Here is an 18770-nt window from a genome sequence, read left to right as displayed (position 1 = left end):
CAACCCACCTGCAATGAGCAGGGACATCTTCAACTAGATCAGGTTGCTCAGAGCCCCGTCTAACCTGACCTTGAAGGTTTCCAGGGATGGGGCATCTCCTGCCTCTCTGGGCAACCTGTGCCAGTGTTTCACCACCCTCATTGTAAAAAATTTCTTCTTTATATCTGGTCTAAATCTACCCTCTTTCAGTTTGAAACCATTACCCCTTGTCCTATCACTACATGCCCTTGTAAAAAGTCCCTCCCCAGCTTTCTTGTAGGCCCCCTTTAAGTACTGGGAGGCTGCTATAAGGTCTCCCTGGAGCCTTCTCTTCTCCAGGCTGAACAACCCCAACTCTCTCAGCCTTTCCTCATAGGAGAGGTGTTCCAGCCCTCTGATTATCTTTGTGGCCTCCTCTGGACTCGCTCCAACAGGTCCATGTCTTTCCTGTGCTGAATATGAGCATTAACATTGGTATCTAATTGCAAACTGACCCAATGCAGCCCCAGTTGCAGATTACGATCTGCCAAAAAGACAAACCTCTCCCCGTGCTCTGCTTACCTCTCCAGAGCACCGCAGGGAGCCCCATGTATATACCGGGAGTTTTGTGGGTGAAAAGCGCCGGGGAAGCACAAGGCATTATTGTATTCTGTAGATGCATTTCTCCAGGCCTTGACCTTTCAGATGCCTGCTGAATGTCTCCTCCTTGCAAGCAAGAGAAAAGAGTTAACATTTCACTCCTGCTTTTCAACCTCAGCAGAATAATTTTTAACAGGGCATGAGAAGAATAAGCCTTGTCACTTCCTTCCTTTAACCTTTAAAGGGAGTTTTGTCTTTCCATGAGCTCTGCTTCTGCTTTGTAATTTGAACTTGCTATTAGGAAACTGGCATTATAAAACCGATGCAGGTTTCTGATCAAAGATGCTGATGGTTGAAAGGACCTATGTCACTAAGCCCTCTCCCTGGCTCAGCTGGTGTTATTTCCTGAGGTCTCAACAGATTGTTCCTTCTTGGTTTTCTCATTGATCTGTCTCGTTCCTTATTTCAGTACCTTTCTCAGTGAAGGGTATATATATCGTCTCTCTCTTGCTCCCACAGAAAAAAATCCTCTGAGTCCATGGGCTCTGTACTGATCTCAGACCATGATATTCTTCTCTCATTTTCCACTCTGCACTCACAGCTTACTGTAAAGCAGTTAGGATGAGAGATGACAAACGCTGCCAAGAACATGGGAACACTCATGTTGTGCAGTTCCATGTGTTTTTATGGTATTTAACAAATTCTTACGGCATGTGACCCCTTCCTTGACTAGTACTGCATGATTAAGAAGTTTGGGGACTTTTGAAAGACTTTTCTATTTACATTTCTAGGTAACTAAGCACTTCAGAAAACCCAATCTTTGCTTACATATGTCACATACTAAGATACTTTGCTTTAACTTGATTGTAGAAATTTTCAGTCTTTAATTTTTTCTTTGATTTGACTCAGATTTCAAACTTATCCGTTGACTACTGTAGTATTCCTCCTGATCTACACTCATGGAAGTGAAACTTGGATTAGCTCTTAAAATGGTAGATTCTCCTTAGTAACTAGACTGAATGGTCTAAACTCTTCTCTCAGCTGTTTCCTTGTAAATGTGAGTTGACTCTCCAGATCCAAGTGGGGTTCATTTGGATTTGGGCTAGAGTGGTTCAGAGCCTACAGAGCCCCCCTATATGAATCTGGACACCTAGTGATGTGATCGGTAAAATTCCCCTTTACTTCAACAGAGCCAAAGGTCTGGCCCAGTGGCCATTGCTTTAATTCATTTTGGCCGGTGTGTACCTTGTTAACATAGTGTACTTTTGTGTTTTTACCTCTTATTTTTAACCTATGTTTGAAAATATTAATAGTTCTTTACCTTTTTTAGATGTCCATTTGTGTCAACCACATGCAAAAATTGTCTGAGTTAATACTGAATTATTTCTTTTGGATTGACTTGGTGATGTTACAGCTACCTCACATTTTCTTCAAATATTGATCTCTCTGCAGCTCCCAGAGGAGCTGTCTAGAGAAAATCAATGAGCTTCAACTGAAAAAAGGAAGAAGAGACTGAAGAGGTAATGTTTTCATATATGTAAATTGCCACATTTATTCATCAGAAGAAAGAAAAGCGAAGAGTAAAATTAAAGTCTATAGGAACATACTTTACAAAATCAAATGAGTCTCTCTTGCTCCTGTAGCAAATAATACATAAGAGGCTCACAGAAGAAGGAGGGAAGTCGTTATAAATGCAATTTAATTCTTTCTTCCACAGAAAATCACTGATCATAAACTTTCTATTTTAAGTGCATAATGAAAGTAACAAAATATATGCACAAGAAATATCTTTAGTGGGTAAACTTTTGCATCTCTAAATATAGTAACTCAGTACCAACTCTATTAAGCCTGTGATCCTTATCTGGAGCAACCAGAAGATGGATAGCCTCAGTCCCTCATATTTTACCATCTCAGGGACTTTATACAGAGCAATAATTAGCTGTTGACATGAGACAACACTAGAATCCAGTTTGCAAAGTTCCCCAGGAGTTGTATTTGTCCAGAGCTGAGCTGTTGGTTTGTCTGGGGACTGTTTTCTCTTCCAGCTAGCGAGATGTGCCAGCTGCCTTTGGAAAGCCTCAGGCAGCCCAGTCTCTGGCCTGAGCAGCCCTACAAATCCTGCCTTCAGTGACTGCCTCATGACTTCCAACTGTCCTTGCGGTTCTGTCTGAAGACATCCACTAAACATTCACTGGGTCGCTCTTACAAATGGGACATCTATATAGTAAAGGTCTCTTTCAAACCTAGGAACAGGCTAGTGCAGTTGTTGTTAGCATGTCCTATCTCCTTTGACCTGCCAGGCTGAATCCACACCTTTTTGCAAGGGTAGAGATTGGGAGGAGTTATAGGAAGAAATCGTAAGTTGTCTGCTGTCTCAGCCTGGAATACCCCAGGCCATCATCCTGTTGTACCAAGCTATTTATTTTCTTCCGCAGGTGAGTGTATTTTGTTCAGTTAAAGTTGTTGCTGAGATCTACAGACCAAAACACCGTTTAAGAAACGGTCCTATAAGAAGGATTATATGTGTGTGAGCACATCTATGAAATATTATCGCTTCCATTTTTCAAAACCTTACAGGCTCCCAGCTCTGCTTTATCACGATTAGCAGGAGTATGAACAGTTCACTTTCTGTCACTTATCATGAGGAGCAGAAGCATGAATCCCTGTCTCCCATCAAGCAGTTATTTTTTACTCCTTGTCTTTTTGAGCTAAGCTGCAAGGAACTGTTAGAGAATATATATATGTTGGCTCTGAGCTTTTTGATTAAACATCCAGTAGCATAAGGACTGAATTTGCACCTGCAACACAGGAGTGCACAGCACTGTGCTGTGACCCTCGGTTAGGTGTATGCTACATGGCTCCCCAGCATGGTTGTATTTACTGAATAAGGTCCCTGTGACCATGCTATCAATTTTAAGTCCATCATCATCCAGTCTAATACAGGCCACTCATTAAATCTTGCATCAATTTCCAGCTTAGCTAGAACGTCTCATTTTGAATAAAGTAATAACATAATTAAGCATTTCAGCAATGGAAGAACCTGCTGTTTGCCTTAGCTATCCCTATAATTGAAATTTGTGACCTTGTTTCTTCTCCCCCATCCCAGCTACTGGATCTTGTTGTGGTAGCTTAGATGGAAGAAGAGATAACTGAGTCGTAATCTCCCTTGTGCACAGCGCGCCATGGAAGAGTAACTGCATCAGCTTGCAAGTGCCTAAGGTAGAGTAGGTTTTCCAGATCCCTTGGCATAATGGTCTCTGTTCAGGAGCTTGATGGAGGATATAAAAGCTTCCTTCTGCTACCAAGCTCCTAGCTCTGGCACATGCCTTTAGTAGCCACAACATGTTCAGGGCGGAGATGAGATAGTGAGCATAGATTTATTCACTGTTCTCCCTTCCTCAGAAGCTCAGGTTGATCATAAGGTGACTTTCCTTCATTTTTCTCTCCAGGCCTTGGACAGGAAAGCTACTCTGTGCCATTACTACTTATTCATAGTCTCCTGGCAGGATTAAACAGTCCTCAGAGAAAGAAAGAGACTCCCAAATCCCTCCATCAAGGAGCCTGGCTAACTTTCCATCCCATTCAATCTCCTCCATTTATGATGTCAAGTTTTTGAGCCAGGGGCTTTGCTACTCCATTTTTTGCTGTGTGTGTAACAACTGGGATGAAGCAGACTGAATAGAAGCCCTCTTCTCCACTCCTAGTATGATCTTAAATACCCATAGAATGGTAGCCTTTGATTTAGTCTTTCCTTCCGGCATCTGCTGATGCATCCTTAGAATAATACCAGGATTAGGTCTTGTATTGCAAAAAACCCCACAGAATGCTTTGTTATGAATCAGATCAAAAGATTTTTGTGACCCTTATTTCAGGAACACAATCAATGCTCCCATTCCCTTTATTTGTTTGATAAAAACAAACAAACAAACAAATACTCCAAGTGAAAGACTTGTGCTAAGTCATGAAAGAAGACACAGTGAATAGGTGGCTATTTTAGGACCTCTGACAATAGCGGTGGTTTTGAGGGTAAGTAGATCCATTATGTTGGTTCCTGAAAGAACAACACCTCTCACTGAACGTAAAGACAACTGTTTTGGGATTTGGCCCCTGGAAAGTAGAAATGTGCAGGAGAATGAACCAGGTGAGAAATCCTAGAAAGACAATGCACATCTTGTGCTGGTCTCGTACACTCTGTTCTCAGCTTAGGGAAGCAAAATGAGACCTCATTAAAAGGTCAGCTTGGAAAGAGAGGAAACAGGCCAGTTCTCAGGAGACATTTTTGTCAAATTTCCAAGAATTCAAATGCAATTTGGTCTGAGAAAGGGCCCTGTTCAATATAATAAACTTCTAGAAAAAAACAGGCGGGTGAGACCTATGTCACTATGTGTTTTCCTTGCCTCTGAGAGTCACGTCATGGTTGCTCTGCCACTGCCAGACTTCACTCCCTCAGCACCTCAGTGCATCTCTCCCAGCTCTTTCTGTTCGTCACCCAAACCTCCACTTTCTCCTAATTGGATTATTCTTCTGCCTTTCTTCCATTCAAATATTATCACACATTTAGGAGAGCTACCACTCTCCAGTCTTTCAAAGACGTATGGTCTTTACATTGAAGAGTTCATGCTTCAGACTGTGCTTTCATGGACAATGTCTAAGCAGGAGACAGAAGAGAGCTGACTCCACCCCTAGTTCATCTCCACTGTCTCCTGGATTTGCTGAGGAGCAGAAGTGTTATCCCTTTGGAGGGAACATTTAGCAATCAACCAACCATCTCCTCTTTCTGGGTGTTCTGCCACTTCTAGAAAGGCTGATGACTGGCAGGAGGAAGGAGCTGAGAAGTTCCACCAGTTAGAGATGTGGTCTTAATCCCTGTCTATAGTGGACAAGCAGCAAAAGAAGGTTGCTAGCACCTTCCTACCATCTTAGGGATTGTGTACAACTGGCAAAGGAGCATCTTTAAAGACTGTGATGTGCAATGTCAGTGTTAGCCTTCTGGCACCAAAGAAAGTAGTTGCAGAGAACTGTAAGTAAATAGATGATTTCTTCAACTTCTTTTAAAGAAGTAGCTGTGTAAAAGGAAAACTCTGTTAAATTCAATGCTCAAAAGTTCCATTTCAATTAATTCCTTTTTAATTAAGAGCATGGCTGGGGAGATTGCTGCTACAGCCATGAACATCAGATTGCCTTCATTTTGGAAGCTTTGTGAGGTTATAGTGCCAAAATTCTCTGGAGTTCAATTGTGAGAAAAGAAACATTGTGCTTTATTACAGTTGGGGTCAGGAACTGGAAGAGGGGGAAACAAAAACTCTTGACACTTGTTAGATATCCAAATTTACTGTGCTGTCTGAATGCAGAGGGGCACAGTAGCATACGGAGGCTGATACTGCACTGATTACTTCTGTGCATGGATTAACTTCAGTGAGTGTAAAGAAAAGGACTGGAGAAACCAAAGAATGATAGAGACTGAGATGTGACCCATCCCCTGAAGATCTGTTTCCCCCTTCTTTGATATGTTTAGAAATTAGGAATAAATATTTAGGACATGGACCAGGCACCTACAGATTTCTTTTAATTACTGGCAGAAACAAATAGATGTACTGGTTTAATCATCATTGCAAGGTCTCTTGTGATTCCACCTGTAGCCCATCCTGGTTGTGAATTGTCTAACAGTTAGACCCATTGCCTAAATGGTATAAACACTCTTGCATTGGTGGCTGTGAGTTCATGCCCTGTTTCCCTACAGCCACTCTCCCACTGTGAATGTACAATTTTATTTCAAAAAGTATATCTGCTGTGATTTTGATATAAAAATAGCTGGCAAAAGCTGCCTGGTACACTGTGACTCAACCACAGGGAGTAGGAAAACTTATTTTAGTAGTAAATCAACAACAACAAAAGAAACTGCTGTGTTTTCCAGGTGTGCCAATCAAGGCACTGGGCCAGTAAATATGATTTGGCCAAAACATAGGACCACAGTTTCCCCTGCCCCCCAACACTCAGCACAGGAGCTAGGACACTGATTTTTAATAAACGGCACTAAAGACATAAGGAGAAGTTTTCTGTGAGAGGGCAGCAAAGAAACAGGATTTCCAAATAAAAGAAGTCAGAGGTTTATGGAGGAGAGGGTTTCCTCCTTACTCAATTTGGGAGGGTAAAACTCACTGTACCTTTTTTTTGTGACATACGCAAGTACTGCTGAAGGGGATGCTGAGTTTGTCTAATGCCTCTTCCTGCCAGGGAATAGCATCACTTCTACAAACACCCAAGCGTATCTCATTCAATTTATACTTAGTGACCTCTAATGATAAACGCTTTCCAAAGCCAACTAGACTTAATTTTTACGTTAAGGATTTGGCTTCTAGAATCTGCTTTCTGGCACTCTTAGTTATCTCCTGGCATTCTCCAGTCCTTTCTTCTGCCATCAAATATTGAATATATTGCCTTGAAATCTGATATTTTTTTAAAAAATATATTTAAGCTGCTTAAACATATTTCAAAGGTTATCTTACCTTTTACGTAATTAGTGACATTTCATTCCACTATAATATTGATCCAAGATCACAAATTTACGATGGGAAGGGGTCATGAAGAAGTTTAAACCAGCAGAATGCAAAAAACCAAATAACCAAAATGCAATAATATCAATTATTTTAAACAGGGAATTTAATATCCAACCTGAAGAAGAAAGCCTCGTCATTTTGCTGTCCAGCTAAAACTGATGTGTGCCCTAACAGAAACGCCAGCTGTGGGTTTTTAATGTAAAAGGCTTTATCAAAGGGATGTTTTTTGATACTCTCCCTTTCAATGAATGAATACATTCCCTCTTGACCTCTCTTCTTGCCTTCTCTGACATACTACTATTGACTTAGTGCAAAAGGGCGGGCTAAGGCTGACTTGCATTTCTGAAAGCCGCGTGCTGATTAATGCACATAATGATGTATGCCTTGCCAAGAAGAGATTTTAATTTTTTTCTGAATCATGCAAAGGAAGCATATTTTAGTTTAGCCTTATGACTCTTGTCCTGAAACATATGGGTTTTCTCCTCACTGCTTTCCACCTGTATGCCGTGGCTACTTACTTCAATAAAATCCACTTTCCTAGCAGTTTACTGGGTCAAAACTCTTCCCTACAGATGGTCTCCTTGCAGTCAGTGCAGCTAAATTATCTATTCTGAGTCATTTGCCCAGCAGAAGACACGAATGCATAAATTATTGGCACCACCTATTGGCGAAAAAGGCAAATTATACAGGATTTGTAGGTTAGTTCAAATATTTTAAGTAAATATGTCTTCAAACATTCCTCCTGTTATGATTTATTTTAACCATATGACCCAGTAAGGCCACTCAAGCTTTGCATTTCCCTGTGCTGGAGACAGCTTTGAGTTTGATCGTCTGACTGGGGATACATCTGCTACATGGGCCACACAACAGAGGAGGAGGCAAGGCATGAAGCTACAGGTAGAGCAGGTCGCACTAATCTGACTTTCAGGTTCTTCTAGTCACTTTTCCCCTAAGATGCAAGCACAGCTCTACAGGTTGTTTTCCACTCCATCACCACGAGCACCAGCCACAGCAGGTCAATGAATCATGCATCTTAGTTGCCTTTAGCTCTTAGGACCAGGAAAGAAGCTGCATGATAGAGGACTTGCTGAGGCAAGTGCACAAAGCAGTGGAAGGGATCTGAAAATGTTTCAGGTCTTTTGAATCATTCCTGTCAAGAAGTTCTGACTTGAATTATCCATCTTAAGCTGGAAGAAAAGTGATGAAAAACCTCTGGGCCATGGGACATACTGGTTCTTTGTGGCTACTGGTGAACAGACTTGCTTGAATGATTCGCATTTTCACTGAATAAAAGAGAAGGGAAAAAAGAGAATGGCATTTTGCTTCAGGCTACTTTTTCTCAAATCCCAAAGAGTTGTTTTGTGATTATATTAGCCCTAAGTTACCTACTGAGAGGAATTTTTAGCTCTTGGTGTGATAAACTATGCATTCAGACAAGAGCGTTGGATTTTGGCTCAGCATGGACTAATTGAAGTGGGGGAGGGGTCTGCTGGATACTTCAGTGCTATCACGACTTATCCTCTGAAGTTTCCTTGAGTTTTCTTTCTTTTTGTCTTCCTAGACTTGGAAAAACACTCGTATGAGTAAACCCCTCTACCTTCTCCTTCTCTCTAAAATCTTCCAAGTGGAGGATATCTATCTCAGCATTCTGGTTCTCTTGGTGTTGCACATGAGTTGATCATCTCATATTAGCATGGACGAAAGTCATCCTTTGCTGTTATTAGCTTGGTCAGCAGGATGGGCTCCTGTGCTCCAGTTCTCGGAAATAGTAGGAATAAGTGAGGACACCTGATAGACACAGAAAGACTCAGACAGACTTTCTGAAATGTATAAAGCACTGCTTGATCTGTCTAAAGGTGTATCTAGACACTGCCATGCCCTAACCATTACAATATCTGAGTACTTATACTCTGTGGAGAAGGACTGACTGTAATACTTAGCAAATAGCTAAGCTCATGTACCTTCATTTATTTTTAAAGAGATTATTGTTCTACATGTTCTGAGATGAAAAGCGATTGTGGTCAATTTTAGCAAAGCTCGCACATGCATGAGGCAGTGCTAATGGCAGAACAATTTTCATTTGCCAGTTGATTGTACTTACCTGGCAGAAAGAACATTAATAAAGATGTCCTATCATGTCTGATCTTCTGCCTTGAATAAGTGAGAGGGCAACTTCAGCTTTCGGAAGATCAGTTTTCACTTGAAAATACACCTTTCTCTATGGGCTTCTGCTGCAAAACAGAACCAGATTATTTATTTACAGTGAGTGTCTATTGTCTTTAGACAAGTTGAAGATAAAATATAAAAGCTTGGAAACTGCATTTAGAAAGTGCCAACTTTTATAATTATTATTTAGATTTATAAGCCAGCCAGTAACCTACACATTACCACCACTGTGTGAATCTTGTTTAAATGAACTGAGAAGAAGAAAACAGGAATTTAGCATTTCCTCTATCCAACAACTAGTAGGATACCAAGCCCTTTTCCTGACAGCTCCCATGCTTAGGGAGACTTAGGGCATCCGGCACAGTTTGCACTCATGACATGCAGCAAAGTACTAAGCATGTATTGACCAGTGAATGATCCGACCAGTACATCACATGATTAAAGGTCTGGAAAAAAAGAGATGACTGTATAGAGGTAAAATGTCAACAAAATCTATTTCTCCAAGTTGGGTCTGGTCCGCAATGTGGACGTTTAGGGGTAGGTGTGGTATGGATGATAGCCCATCCATAGTCTGACATCCTCCATGAGGAGAGTATGGACCTGCCATGCAGAAAGCAGCAGTTGTTCGGGAGCACGTCTTATCTGTTCGGGACTGGCAGGGTCCATCTTAATCGATACTGACTGTGGGCAGCCAGTTCCGAATATTTCTGGTCAGATGGTGGCAGATGAGTTGTATGGATGGCCTTTCCCAGGAGTCTGCAGCTGTTTAAATAGCCACCCTGTGGGAGCCACAGCACCACAGCTATGTTTGACATTATTAAACCTCAGCAGGGACAGGGAGAGCCATGGGGACAAGGAGTCCTCCCCGCTTCCTGGCTTCCATAGATTACTTTAATTGGTAAAACTATGCTCCTGTTACTGGAGAGGACATGTCATAAAACAAAACATGAACAAAATCCTGAGCCTAAGAATTCATTTGCCCTGAGGCTCAACAAAACCCTTCTGGGTAAAGCTGTGTCTACAGCGAGTCAGAGCACCAGCAGCGAGAGGAATCCCTTGGAAAGGGGACAGGCCTGTCACACCTCTCAAAGGGGGACATAGTAAACAATCCCTATGGCTTCCTGCCATCCTTTTTTTTTCCTGAGTGATTTTTGGCTTTTCCATCTGAACAAGTACGTGCATCCTCAGTGTACAGTCATTATCATTCTAGGGTGAGAGAAAAAGAAAACTGTTTCTCTGTGTATGTGTGTGCACACATTTATGTGAAAGTAAGGGACAATATTCTAGTAATGTGCATTTTTAATGTTTTCACATAGAATTCAGTTATGACAAGCCTGAATGCACTATTGAAAGAGGTACTTAACAGCTCTCACACATTCAAACAGATCTTTCTTCTTAAGTTAATTGATAAAATTTTTACAGGAACAATTAATTCTGATTTGTGACTGAACTTTAACAGGTGCTATTATACAGGCTCCTTTAATCTATATCTGTTTATACAAGCCTGTTTTATTTGTGCTAGGGGTGGACATGATGCACTTTACAATTTTAAGAACAGAGAGAACTAGGATTTGAAGATAAAGTGTACTCTCCATATAGTAAGCTAACAACCCCTTAGATACTGTTTCATACAGCCAATATTAATCCCACAATAGATGTGAGATAAAAGTCATCTTTAGGCGCTCAAAAGATAAAGTAATCCTAAGTACAAACCTGATATTGCCTACAGTTGTTCCAGAAATAGTTTAAGCTTACTCTTCAGAATCTCTGCGCTACCTGTAGCTATTCTGTAGAAAATCAGTAAAGAAATTCAGATCTTTTTGCCTTTAAATTTGCTGCTGAATGATAACTACTGTTCTCTTGAGCCTACCTGCCTGATTCCAAACCAGCTGATTTTCCTATCTAAAGGGCCTTTGGCAGAGCGTGCTCAGGTCCCGTCCCCCAGACTCGCCCTCAGTCCCCAAGCTTCAACACAGCCTGGGCAGGCCCTCGCTCTTCAAGCATCACACTGCGTAGGGTCAGAGGGTTTCTTCCACCTCATTTTTCCTCTGCAGTTCCTTTTCCTCCTTCCAAACTCAAAGGGAAATAATTTATTTTTCCAGTTTCTCCATGAGGCTCTGAGACCCTTTCCCAGTCTCTCAAAGATCTCTGCACAGGACAATAAGACAGTACAGTAGAGCTGCCCTCCATATATACACACTGCTGATCTTGTGTGGAAGTTTCCAAGGACCTCAGGCAAGACCCTGTAACCTGAAATCAGAAAAAGTTCAGTAATCAATATGTTTTAAAGCCTGGGTTTGAGCTTGCTACTCACTGGACATTAGCAGGAAAGCACACGTGTGAGCATGTGTGGCAAACATATTATACCTGTGAAACTGGTAATAAATCTTTCCAGAATTTGGTTTGGTTTGGTTTGGCTTTTTCCAGTGAGCAGAGTCCCAGAGATGAAGAAATGCTCATGATTTTTATTTCATTCATGTATTTTTTTTTTTTAGTTTAATTTTGTTTAAAACTTTAGGTATCTTCAAGATGAGTTCACGGAAAGCAAGATTTTATCAACAGTTGCTTTGTTCAGTGTTGGTCTGATAAAATTGGGTTTCTAACTTTCTCTCATTCATGTGATAAACAAAGGAGAAACAGAATGATCTTTAACATAAGAGGAAAATGACAGCCTTTAAACTGCAGATCCATGTCACAAAGACATGGGAGATGTCATCCCAACATCTCCATGTCTCCCACTCTATAAGCGTTTACTGTATAAGAAGTTCCCATGACTGGAAACCCAAGTTTCATTCCATAAGGGTTTACTTTGGAAAGAAACTTGTTCCTGCAGCTAGTGTCCATGTGATCTCTTCCAGCCTCTAACTGCAACTTGGGTTTATTCCAGCAAATGTTGCTAGATTGAAAATCCAAGAGCGAGAGATTTCCTGCCCCTCTGTCACATAATTACAGTCGGATGGAGACAGAATTGGTGTTTGATCTCCAAGCTGTCTCCAACTTCTGCCTCTCCATCATGGACTGGCCGATATCTTAGCTCCAGGCTTTCCAACCTATTTGTGGAGCATAGGAAGCACACCACGTAATCATAATCAATTTTTTAAAAGTTACTAGATAAAAAGGTATAAATAGCCCCTGGAACAGGAACTGGAAACCAGCCTCCACATTTCAGGTGACAGCCCTATTGCTTTGGCTAGCAGATGGCCTTCCTGCTACCCCTCTGATCCAGAGGAGATTTAATCCCAGATCTGCTGCATAAAGGCTCAGTTTCAGCATGATAGGCAAAGAATGCTCTCCCTTGTCTCCCCAACACGTAGGCTGTCTGCTGACAAAGCCATTAGTGGAGCCTCATGAGAGAGTTTGAACCTCCACAGGTGATAGGGACTGGAAGGCTTTCCACTTTCCAGAATATGCTTGAAAGGGGGCAGCAATTATCTTCTCTTTCTGTGGCACCTGAAGAGAGCAGAAAGAGCTCATTTCATTCTTTTAAAAGCAAAAATGTACACATTAGTGCTAGAAAAGGCGGCCTAGTTAGTAAGGGTCTCCTTGTGCGCAAGAGCCACACACCAAGTCTCTGAAGGGAAGGGTTTAAGGCACATAGCTCTCTTTGGAGGTTACTCTGATGTCTACCGCCCTCCGTGTGTCAGTCACTGAATATCCCTTTTGGAGCCATCTCTTTTTCCTGAGCATATGAGGGCTCTGAGGCTGAAGGGACCAGCTCAGGAATCAGGAAACTTCGAGTTAGATGTTGTGACTGTTTGGCATTCATTTGATCTATCCCGCTCCTTTTAAAGTACACCTTCTGTCAAAGACTGTCATCTAACCCAAGGTTTGTGTAGAAAGATGCTCTTCCAGGGTACGACTGGTTGTATCCTAAGTTAGGTGAAGTACTGCTACTTTCTAGAGGTTTCCCTCTCTCTCTCCCCCCGTCACTCGGCCTCTCAGACTATATCAGACCCAGTATCTTACATCAAGAAGTTTTGCTTAGGTGAGATAAATCCTATTGAGAGCGCCTAACTTCTGCTGGATTTAACCCTTTAGCTTGTTGAGTGAGGCTTTTATAGAAATGGAAGAAATTCTTGAACTCACCCAGATTTTTGTCTGTTTTCTCTATTTAGATGGCAATTTTCCCACGGTAGGGTTGCCTTTTAGTAAGTGTGTGTCTAAATTGCTGCCACAACAGCATCTGAAACTTAGAAATGTGACAGGCTGGAGGTGTGCATTTGTCACTTATAACCTGTTTTGTTTTTAAAAAGACATTTTGCTTTTAGCTTTCCTATAGCCTTTAGTTTGTCTTAAAAGTGATACATTCACAGTCTTTTGCAGCAGGCACTTTAATAACACAAATGATACGTTACCCAATGAATGATGATTATGGCTGTTCCCAAGTCTCCTCCCTCTCCATTAACTGTTGATTTGGTTTTTATTAAAGTTCCTGTACCAACTGAAAACGACAGAGTTCCTGTGGGTGAATTTTAAATGGGTGTATCAGATGGAAAATATTGATTTCCAGTCAATTTTTTTTTTTTTTTTTTTTTTTAAACACAGCACACATTTTACAATGGAAAAGTTCACACAGGACACAGGAAATAGAGAAAAATGTTTCCTTCCCACTTCAGTGCAGGAGCTACACAGCGTGTTCCAACTCAGAGAACACACAAACAATGTTCAGTCTTCAGGCAAGGTCAGCAAAGCAGATGTGACTTTAAGTTTACCGCTTGTATAGCGTGAGAACAATCCCCGGATAATGGAAAGACCTTATGGGGAAGCCATGGAGTTTGCTAAGCGTCTTGGCTAAATGCACCATGTGATTCACTGTGTGATTTCCACATTGCTCAATGCTCTTGGGGCTGCTGGAACAGCAATGATTAAAAAAAAAGAATCACTTTGAGATAAATATCTTTAAAGATTGTGGGGGGAGGGAAGAAGAAAACATCAAGACTCCAGGGCTACTGTTGCAGTCCTCCATCTTCTATTGAGTGTAGATCACTTTGATGGATGCCTTGCTCTCCATGGACTAGTTGGATTACTGAAGAGGTGTGAAGTTCATCCTAGGGTAAGATGCATCCTAGTCAACTCCTAGATTTTCAGCCACTCTTGGCTCTTCCATTGACAGCTGTGAGCTAAGACCTCTAGCATAAAAACTAAATGTACACATGACATTTGTGTTTGTTTAAGTGATTTCAGGTTCAACATCTAGTTTATTGGAGTCTTGATCCTTGACAGAGATTTCTGTATTGTATTTCAAAGAGGACAAGGAGATGAAAACATGAATTAATGTTAGAGCAAAAAAAGCAGGGCATTTTCCTTGGAAACTTCTCACAGACATTTAAAAAAGTGAGACCTGTCCAAATAAATATGCAGTTCACTGACAGCTGAAGATTATCCATTTGTAGTTCATTAGTGTTTTATCATAATAAAAACATTAAGGAGACGGTATTCCCTTTCAAATTTTTTGGAGGGGGAAGAGCAATAACATTGTCAAGTGATGTATGTGACAGAGTAAGTTAACCTTTGTAACTCTGACCAAGGTCAGGTCACTAAGGTTGGAAAATAAATTTTAATCCCCCTCTATCATGTGGGTGCTAGGATTTGCTGGCTCTGGATCTCACTAGTACACAGATGTGAATCAAGCTCTAGTTTTCTGCTAATCTGCTATTCTGTAAAGTAGTAGTGAATTTGAAGCTGAAGCTAGCAGAACTCTAATGTGATAATAGATAGTTGGTTTTTTTTCTCTAAGCATACTTAATCACTAGCACAAACATCCACCAAATGCAGTTACATTCTCCTTCATGCAGGAGTCTCTGAACTGGTAGTCTATGTTTTCCTGGAAAAAAAATTAATTAGACAGAACAGAAGAATCACTGACTATTGCTTGCAGTCTGTGTTTTATTAGCAATCAGCCTAACTGGTTTAACAGTAGTTTTATTCTGCAACCGAGGAAAGTAATGGATTTAAATTAATATACACCCCTTAGTGAAAGGCATGTCTTTGCAAATTAGTATAGAAGATTAATTAGCAATGACCCCTTATCCAAGATATATGTCATACTTTGAAAATAATTTTACCTTAGTCCAGGTTCTGAAGCACAGATATCTACCTCATAAGAAAATAATCATGGATAAAATTATGGCAAATAACCTTGCTGATAACTCACCGCGTCTTCTGCTGTGCTTATCTTCTAGCCTTAGCTGATATTCGCAAGATGGGATCCTGAAGCAAGCTGGCAAGGTAAGGTGGAAAACTTGCCAGCTTGTGCATTGCAGTCAACTGTTCTGTGGAAAAATAGGCGATTTAAGTCTTACAGGACTGAAGAGCTTTCAATTCATTTTCTCTTTTTACTCACATGAATTTTAACAGAGGGATTGGTGCTCAGTTGCCTTGCTCCAGAACGTGTTCAGCAGTGAAAATTCCCAGTGCACAGTTCACTGGGCCCATGGTTGCACTGACTGAAACCCTGTTGAGCATCTTTAAAAGTTTTGAAGTCAGAAATCTGATCTGTGACTAAATCATAGTCTTTCAGATGATGTCATGAAAATAGTTTTATTAAAAAGTAAAAATCTTTATTTTATCTCCATTCCATGCTAGAACAGAGACAAACAGAAATCCAGAATTGTTAGCTTTTGGCACTTTTTTAACTTCTGCACACCATTATGAGGTTTCTTTTGCATTTAGCAGTAAGGAGTGAAATTCACTCTGACTTCAAGTGTACAAACTCCTTCAAAGTTGAACTGAAAAAATGCATCATCTTTTTCTGCATCTTCCATTCCAGAGAGATCGCAAGAGTAAATTTGGAAAACACACAGCACTGGAATTTCCTTGCCTTGAAAGCAGTCAGGTGAGTTCAGAATTAGCTTTCCCTAGTATGTGCTTGACCTAAAAAGAAGTACCACAGCAGCCGTTCCTCCTCCTGCTGTTCGGCTGTTTTGAAGGGTATAGGAGGTGGGGGTGGATTTTGACATTAAGCGATTGTTTGTATAGCAGTAATATTAATAAGTGTGATTTTAGGACTCCGTTTTCACTGTGGAGTGCCAGATTGCTCTTTGCCCTAAGCACAACCATGGCTATACCAGCAGCTCTGTATGGCAACACTCTCCTTAGTAGCCTTAGGTCAGTTGGTGCTGAAGTTATTGGTGAAAAATGACTTCTCTGCAAAGCAGATGAGACCATTGTACCAGTGGAGATGGAATTGGGGAATATTTCAAAGTACAAGTCAGTGGCGGTGCAGGATAAGGCAGGGGACATGTTGCATGTTGTTGATCTGTGGGGACCTGACAGACTAGGTTTGACTTTCTCAAGATAAAGAGAGAGGGTAGGAGATCACACCTCAGTGCAAGGACTGAGAAAATAGGTTCATATTTTTCCCTTGAGTTTCCTGCTCTTGTGTACGATCACAGCAGTACTGTACAGCAGAACTGCTGGGACTCTATACAACCTCATACGGACAGTGTGTGTCTCATTTCAAGGGGTTTTAATGCCCAACTTGGAGATATGATTCCTTTATGCCTGCAGCCTACGTAAAATTGCCAATAGCAGTGAAGGTACAGTGACAGATCACTTTCTGAAGGTTAGGGTGCTGGGGGAAAAATTGGAAAGAGCAACAATTTGGGGAAAATAGTTATGGTGAAAGTCATAATCTAGATGAGTTTTAATGTGCTGCAATAGCTATTCTTGTGTATTTTTCTCTGCATTTCCCTAAATGTTCAAATGTCATTCAAGTTCATGGATGTGAGAGAGTATAGATGTTCAATTTAATTTATCCAGGAGAAAGTTAGAAGCCCTCCTGATACCAGATCTTTGGCCAAGCCAAGTAAAGATTTCTGATATGACTGCACACTTTCATTTATCAGAAAGATTCACAAGATCGAATATCTGCCAGGAAAGATGAGCAAATTCAGATGGAAGATCAAGACTCATTTTTGCCTTCCAAAGTAACTAAACATTATGTCAGTTTACCACAGGACATAACAAAGTCACTTTTTCTTAAGTCTTTAAATCAAGACAGGTTAGTTTTCTAAAACAACATGACGTAGCTCAACCATTTAGTTCTCTTAAAACTCAGTGAAATTCCCCCTCCTGCCTTTGTTCTGCAAGAGTTAAGTCAATCCAGGTGACTCCTGATCTTAAACATAAAAATCTTTGAATGTTAAAGAGCTGGAATGCAAAAGGGACAGAAGCATGACATTTAAAGCACACACATGTATTTGCTGAAAATACGTATTCAGTAGTCATCCGCTTGGATGACTGCTTCTCTGCACATTGTTCTGTTCCCAGATGAAGTGATCTTTCTGCCTTGTTCATAGAGAAATTTATTGCATGTAATGATTATTTTCTTTAAAAAAATCTAGCAAGACATGATCTTTAGGCAGTAATAAAAAAACTTGCCCTTTTCTTCTGAAAACAGTATATGGGTTTTTACGGTTCAGTGCAGCAGTATTGCCCATCAGGATGACTTTCTCTATCACAGTGTCCTCACAAAGAAAGAATGATATTTCTACTGAAGCATCAAGAGTCTCATTTCTCAGATGATTAAAGAACACAAGAACTGAGATAATGAGTCTGATGTCCACATTAACACATACTTTATCCTTCATGGTCAACCCCACCAGAAAGTCAGCTCTTGCTCTACCTCGAAACTGGAAAGAGACAACTGTCCCTGCAGAAAGGGAAGTGTTGGTCCTGGAGGCAACTGTCTCAACACTCAGTCTCTGTCCTTGCAGGCAGTGTGGGCACCACACAGCCAGGACACTTTATGTCCACAGGTAAAAACACCTGGCAACAACTGTGGATGAACTTTCCAGGGCTATCACACAGGAACAGTCCTCGCTTTGCCAAAAGGGAGCTTTCCCTGTGGTTGCGGACGGAGGGTGTCTTGGATGCTTACACGGTTCAAACAAGCTCAAGAGAAGGATTTTCCGTCTCAAACCCCAGAGACACATTGCTACTTCCATGATGACTTTACATTGTGAAGATGTAAAGAGATGCTGGGGCAAATAGGACATGCCTTTCCTGCAAGCACCCATGTCTGAGGGGTGTCTCAGAGCAGGGAGTGATGGGCTGTCTTCCACACTCCACTGTCCTGCCTGTAGAGATGAGATCTGTTCCTCCCAGCCCTTACAGAGATACAAGAAATGAACAGAGTATGATGGCAAGATAGAGGAAAGCTGGAAAGGCAGAGGGGAAAGCAAAGGTGAAAGATCAAGAGAAGACATCCTACCTTCTCCCTGCATCTCTTCTTTCCTGAACCTTCACTTCCCCCACCCCCCCCCCTTTCAGCACTTCATTATCCACATATGAACCCTGTGCCACTTGCACATTTATTATCCCGTTACCATTATCCTTGAAGAAGTGAGGAAAATTTATATCTGCAGGTCCACTGATGGCTCTTCATTTATGGTCAAAAGTGCTTCTTTGCAAAGGTTTCTCTATTCGCGCATGAATAGGTCTGTACGCACATGCCCTTCCTTGCTTAAAATTCTCTTTGAGTCTATA

The sequence above is a fragment of the Gymnogyps californianus genome, chromosome 4 (genome assembly GCF_018139145.2).
Source record: "Gymnogyps californianus isolate 813 chromosome 4, ASM1813914v2, whole genome shotgun sequence".
NCBI classification, from domain to species: domain Eukaryota; kingdom Metazoa; phylum Chordata; class Aves; order Accipitriformes; family Cathartidae; genus Gymnogyps; species Gymnogyps californianus.
Note: the sequence above shows the minus strand (reverse complement) of the source record.